The sequence below is a fragment of the Schistocerca gregaria genome, unplaced genomic scaffold, assembly GCF_023897955.1.
Source record: "Schistocerca gregaria isolate iqSchGreg1 unplaced genomic scaffold, iqSchGreg1.2 ptg000247l, whole genome shotgun sequence".
Classification (NCBI taxonomy): Eukaryota; Metazoa; Arthropoda; class Insecta; order Orthoptera; family Acrididae; genus Schistocerca; species Schistocerca gregaria.
In genome coordinates, this window is record NW_026061756.1 from 1,327,501 (window position 1) to 1,333,512 (window position 6,012).

The 6,012-nt window shown below is 38.2% G+C and overlaps 1 long non-coding RNA gene across 1 annotated transcript in view; it reads left to right on the plus strand.

Moving 5' to 3' along the window:
- LOC126305097 (uncharacterized) overlaps positions 1-3,630 on the plus strand; it is a 12,688-nt gene extending 9,058 nt beyond the window's left edge. Inside the window, exons 2-3 of the long non-coding RNA XR_007553310.1 lie at positions 3,248-3,363; positions 3,546-3,630. This is a non-coding gene — a long non-coding RNA (uncharacterized LOC126305097). The remainder of the gene's footprint in view (positions 1-3,247; positions 3,364-3,545) is intronic.
- Positions 3,631-6,012: the final 2,382 nt, after the last annotated feature.

The following is a 6,012-nucleotide window of genomic DNA, read 5'->3' on the forward strand; positions in this document are numbered from 1 at the left end:
CTGTGACACTCTCCTGTGGTAGGTTTCAAACCATGCTGGCTTGTCTGTGTCAGAAGCAGAACACAGAACCAAATGTGACACTCATTTTATCCCTGAAGACAAGTGGTAGAGACACTATTAAAATCTTGAGTTTTATCTGAAATGACACCACCAAAATACAGGTAGAGCTCCAGAAGTAGTTTCTTTACTTAAACGTCCACACTACATGTCTCCATGCACTGGCAGAGAAATGTAGGCAGGTAGATGTGACACACTTCAAAGGTGGGTAAACTTTCTGCATTTGTACCATCTGGAAGTACTTTAGGTTGATCAGCCAAGATGACTAAAGAGGCTAAGATCGGGTGTTTGTAAATCCAGGGACCATCTTGTCAAATGGAAATCTTCCAGTGGAATGGCACTGTAAAATGTGGAGGACAACAAACAATGGATCATCTGTGCCACTGCCCATCTGCCCTGAGTTGTGCAGTCATGTAGTGATGGATAGCTGATGAAGACTGAAGGCAGTATAGTTGCTGTGGCCCAGTTCTGGGCCAAGATAATGTAGTTGATTATGTAAACCATGTAAATTGTGGTTTTAGTGGTATCACATAATATGGTAGAATTTTGAATGGCTTCTGGCTTGCTTGAGTAAACCTCTAGATTCAAATAATGTTTTGTTTTTTCAAACTGATGTTTCACATTTGTGTAACAAAATTTAATTTGTGAGTACTTGGATTTTCATGCAGATAGTAATTAAAAATAAATAGATAAATTGTTATTAACAAATTTGAGTCCATATTATTTGTTAACATTTCTGTTAGTTAATGAGAAATTCAGAAAAGTAAGAATGAATGTTATGCTTCTAGTGAGATTCAAAAAATCATCATGATTTTATTCTGCTTACGCTATGCACTTAGCTGCCAACAAATTTGTGAATAAAACATAAATGTCTCGTATTTAAGAATGCTTGGAAAGCAACTAATCTTCAAATGAGATTTTTTTTAAATTGTTGTACCCCTTAAGGAAATAAGATGGAGGTTCAGATCTCATTTGGCTGTCTTGCTATAGGTATGCATTGATGATTTCTTCAAGGCCACAGCAAATATTTGTAAGACTTGACATGGAGCTGACTGTTGTTAAACAGGGGGCTGCTCATCATAAAAGCTGGAAAGCGTGATTTTGATGCATCAATCGATTGTTAGTACATGTCTGCAAGTGTCTGTCCCTCATGCTGTGTTGAGTACTTGCGCGTGTCATTATGTTTAAGATGAGCACATGTGTTTACTGACTAGATGAGTACAACACACAAACAAAAAAGTTCATGGAAAACATGTGCAGGACTGTTAGTGTAAGAGATTGACTGGAAGTATTTTGGTGAAATGTCCAGCAAAGTGTACAATGCAAAACTTAGTGGCAAAATGGTACCAAAGAGGTACTGTAGTGCATAAAAACTAAAATCCCACATCATTCTTACTATAATTTTCTGTGCCATTCATTTTGCCCAGACTGTAGATGTCCATTGTGTATGGGTTGTTGAACACTAACCTCCCTCCTTTCCATATCTTTGCTCATCCTTACTTGTTCCTAGACACAGCTTATCTTCTCATTTTGCAACTTGCGATTGGTATCATGGAAGTAACTGTTAACTTGCTCAGAGCAGGATTAAGAGAATGAAGCTGTGATGTGTATGTTTTCTTGATGCATCAAAATTGATAAATCCCATGTTATCCAATGATATATCAGAGCTTGTATGTATTTGTAGTTCACTAGAATTCTCTCACTAATATCCTCGGTTCCGTATGTCCTAGAAAATATATACGTGACAGGTTGGTCAGTAAGAGAGTTAATTGAATATAAACCAGAATTGTCTTAAATTTATTTAAGCTTTAGAAAAATTCATATCCACAAAATTACTTTTCTGTGAGGTCAACTGACTGAAGAAACAGCGTGGATGTTGTCATGGTAGTCCTTGTGCGAAGTTGGCGAATTTCCTTCTCAATTGCTTGTTGTTCTGGTACAAATGTTTGTGCCATGCATACTCTTCAGTCTTTCTCAGGGTGTAGTCTCTGAACTCTGCTGCAAGTCCTTCCAAAAAGTTGAACAGTTTTACAACCTTTATTATGACAAACTTTATTATGTGTTGTGCAACATAGGACACTACCTTTTGCTCTGACGTTACTGTTTCTTCAGTCAACTAGCCGTGGAGAACAGCCATTGGAAACCAAAGCAACAAGGAGAGATCGCACCATTCCCTGTTTACAAAAAGGCACACAAAACCAAAATTTCGATATATATTTGATCCAACCTTGCACTTACTTTCTGATGATGAAATTCTGAGTATCACTGATAGAAGCACTAGAAGAAGAAGACACACACTTCGAGAACTTCTTTAGGAGAGCAGTTAGATAGGGCGGACATAGTTGAAGTGAGGTCAGTGTCTGAGGCCAGGTTGTGAACGGCCTAGCTGTTGAGAAAAAGATGAAACAAAGGTTAGTGACAAAGCAGGTAAGAGTGAGTAGTAGTGTTGGATTTTCACACTATCCCTTCTATATGATGCTGCTGTAGTGCCTACTTTTGACTTCCTACTTTCTCAAACATCTCTGCCTCCTATCATGCTTACAATAGGTGGGTCTGAGCAAGTTGCCACTCCTTTCCAGCCTTCCCAACCTAATGCCACTTTCATCTCTAATGAAGGAACTCGTATGTTCCCCACACTTGTAATAGTTTCCCATTCTTTTAAGTTTATCCATCGGCAGTACTTTGTATTTTGCCAGCTGAAGCTATGTTTTGGTGATTTTCTGAACTGAATTTTCCTTTTGGTATATAGTGTACTTGTGTTAATTTTGATGTTAGTTTTCATCAGCGTCCATTTGAGTAATTCACATGACTCTCATATTTGTTTACAATAGAGTATTGACTCCGTGTTTATTAAACAGGTGATGATAAGGCTACTTTATTTACATGGCTCCATTTCTGCTCTCCAGGTATTTCAAAAATTCCATCATATGCAAGTTTGTCTGACACAATTTTTTTATCTTCTTGTTCCTCTTCACATGTATCTTGATGTTTGTCAAATGGATGAACTATGAACTGACATTTGGTAAGTGAGAATTAAATTTTTGGCATTTTAAACTTCTACTATAGTAGACAGCATTTGTGATTAGTGGAGGTTTTGTTAAAGTCGTCTTGGCTTTCACTTTCGGAGCATTAGAATGAATTTATAGCTTGTGATTTGATAGATGACTAAACACAACTTTTCTTTTTTCAGGTTTCACATCAGGCCCTGCGTGTGCTCCATCAATTTCAATCACTTTCATCAATATGGTATTGTTCAAAGGTATTGTTCCTCCAAAAGGTTGCGATGAGTTCATGTACAGTGGACAGGTGAGCAAGAGTGGAAAAATGTTTCATTGAATTTGTTTGGTTTCACTCTACATTATTAGTCTTACCTCAAATAGTTTTAATGTGTGTTTTCAAACAACTTGTTCTGGAAAGTAATTTCACCAGTTTTGCATTTTTCCATTACTTTTAGTATTGCATAATTTTGTCTTTCTTCTGTATTGCAGAAAGGCTTGCAGAGGCTCTTTGTTCTTGCCCTACTGTGTGTGCCTTGGATACTTCTTGCAAAACCCAATGTTTCGATAATGAGGCACCGCAAAGCCCACCAACTGGTGAGTAATAATCTGTACCCCCTGCAATGTTTTGACACATTTGAGGGTAAATATCTCGCAGGAGATGATACTGTGTTGAGTCAGTTTGCTCTTTCATTTAACAGACAATCTTCTGACTTTACCCAACTTTCAAGACATCCCGTACCTGCAGAGAATGGCATGGATGCGGAGGTGGGATCGATGTCAGGGACAGCACACTAAGGACAGTAAAGATGGGGCTCACGTGCCGCAGAGCAGTGAAGACCACGACCTGGGAGAAATCTTCATCCATCAGGGCATCCACACGATGGAGTACGTGCTAGGCTCTCACACTGCCTTGTATCTGTGACTTTGGGCACTGTCACTGGTGCATGCCCGTTAAGTATATGTGGTTATCTTTTACTTGTTTTTCAAATAATTTATTGTACTATGGCAATATATTTTAAACATAGAGTAGGAAAAATTATATTCCATAGAGGTGCCACTGAAAGTAATAAATTGTAAATCCTGGTTTCTGTGGCTGTCCTAGATATAATATTGCTTGTTTTGATTTACTCATTAACTCATTCTTTTCCATGTTTAATTTCAACAAACTTAAATCAAACCAGGTGTTTAACTTTGTTAAAGTATTTAATACAGATTGTGGAATTTGGTCAGTACTGTTACTTCCAATATAATTTCATATTTAATGGACATGTACAGTGAACAGCAGAAAGAGTAAAGGTGTCCCATCATTGTGTAATAGGGGCATTCGGCAGTAGATGAGCACTTAAAAGGAGAGATCCTCAGAGGTGAGATTGACTGTTAGTGAAACAATCTGTATGATGATGTAAGTTAAGATACCAGGTATTGCACTTAGTCACTCACCCCTGTGGGACCTATTCTGGGAGTAATCAATGGAAAAAATCGGAATTTTATGTGATACTCAATAGAATTAAAATATAATAGTATATTGGCTTGTTACATGGTATAACAAATAGGGTAAGGTTGTAGATTTGAAACTAATAATGGCGCTAAATTTTTGTCAATGCCTTTATTACTTTTATTCCATTAATGGTTTTAAATCTAAATTTTTTCCTTTGTCACAACTTGTTAATCACTGAGTAAATTTTTTTCATTTGTATTCTTTTTTCACTTTGTATCATTCTTTTTCCACTCAAGATTTTCTGTGTATGTGACTTTTATATTTATAAATTATATATTTAAATATTTGACACTGCCCATCTAGAGGTTGAAAAAAAGACAAAATTTATTTATATTGACTGTGAAGCAGTGTAAAAATGTTTATCAATTTTTGACTGTGTGTGTGTGGGGGGGGGGGGGGGGGGGGGGTGTAGTGCGTGTGCATGATACGCAACTGTCATGAAAACATTTTAAAAAACATGCCTTTGATGTTGTGACATTACAAGATGACAGATGTGTGTTACACTAAATGGTGTTGGCACTGAGGAAGTATGCCAATCACCTTCAGGTGTAAGGCTGCAGTGTACTTCCATCAAGTTTATTTATATTCTAGTAAGGTGCCAGTGTAATGAGTGCTGTGAAGTCATTGGAGGGAAAGTTGACATCCGGCCACCTTCCAGAGAAATGAAGCACAGATCCTGTGCTGCACAGTCTATGAGGCTTGTACTGGTTGTATTGGTTTTGACCCCCATTCAAGCTTTTTTTGTGAGAAACAAGCTTAACATACTGCTAACATAAGAAGTCAGTCAAATACTGTGCCTACTGCCTGCTGATGTATAAAGCAGGTTGCTCTAAATGCCCAGTGGATCTGATTCCCTTGATACCATTATAAACAAACTCGGAATGGAAAAGACAAAGCTCTAATTATACATAGTCTCCAAAGTTGACATCTTTTAGACAGTACATTATGATAGTTAAAGATTCCCATAAACAATGAAATGACTTTTGAAAAACAAATTAATAACTGGCCACCTTCTCTTGTCTCAATTGCTACTAATAACTTTCACTGGTGAAGGTGGTGACATCGCCATAATGTCCATTACAGGCTTCTGTAGTTCGGTGAGAATAAGAAATAATAGTGCCTCGTTATTTTCTGTGCAGGGTGGAGATCGAGTAAGTTCTATACTGCTGCAGGATGTTCATTCCTGCCATTCTCATTCGAGGCAGTTATGGATTCTGCAGCTGAAGCACCAGAGGATTAGAAACAGCAATGCAACCTGTCATCCTGGCTGTGCACTACTTCAAAGTGCTGAGGTTGACAGTCTCTTCTCATTGTGCAGTACATGTAGATTATTGTAAATGAATTACCTGTAACATCGAGTTCGGCGCGTTTCCCGAGGTCGGCGCGCGTTTCCCGAGGTCGGCGCGCGTTTCCCGAGGTCGGCGCGCGTTTCCCGAGGTCGGCGCGCGTTTCCCGAGG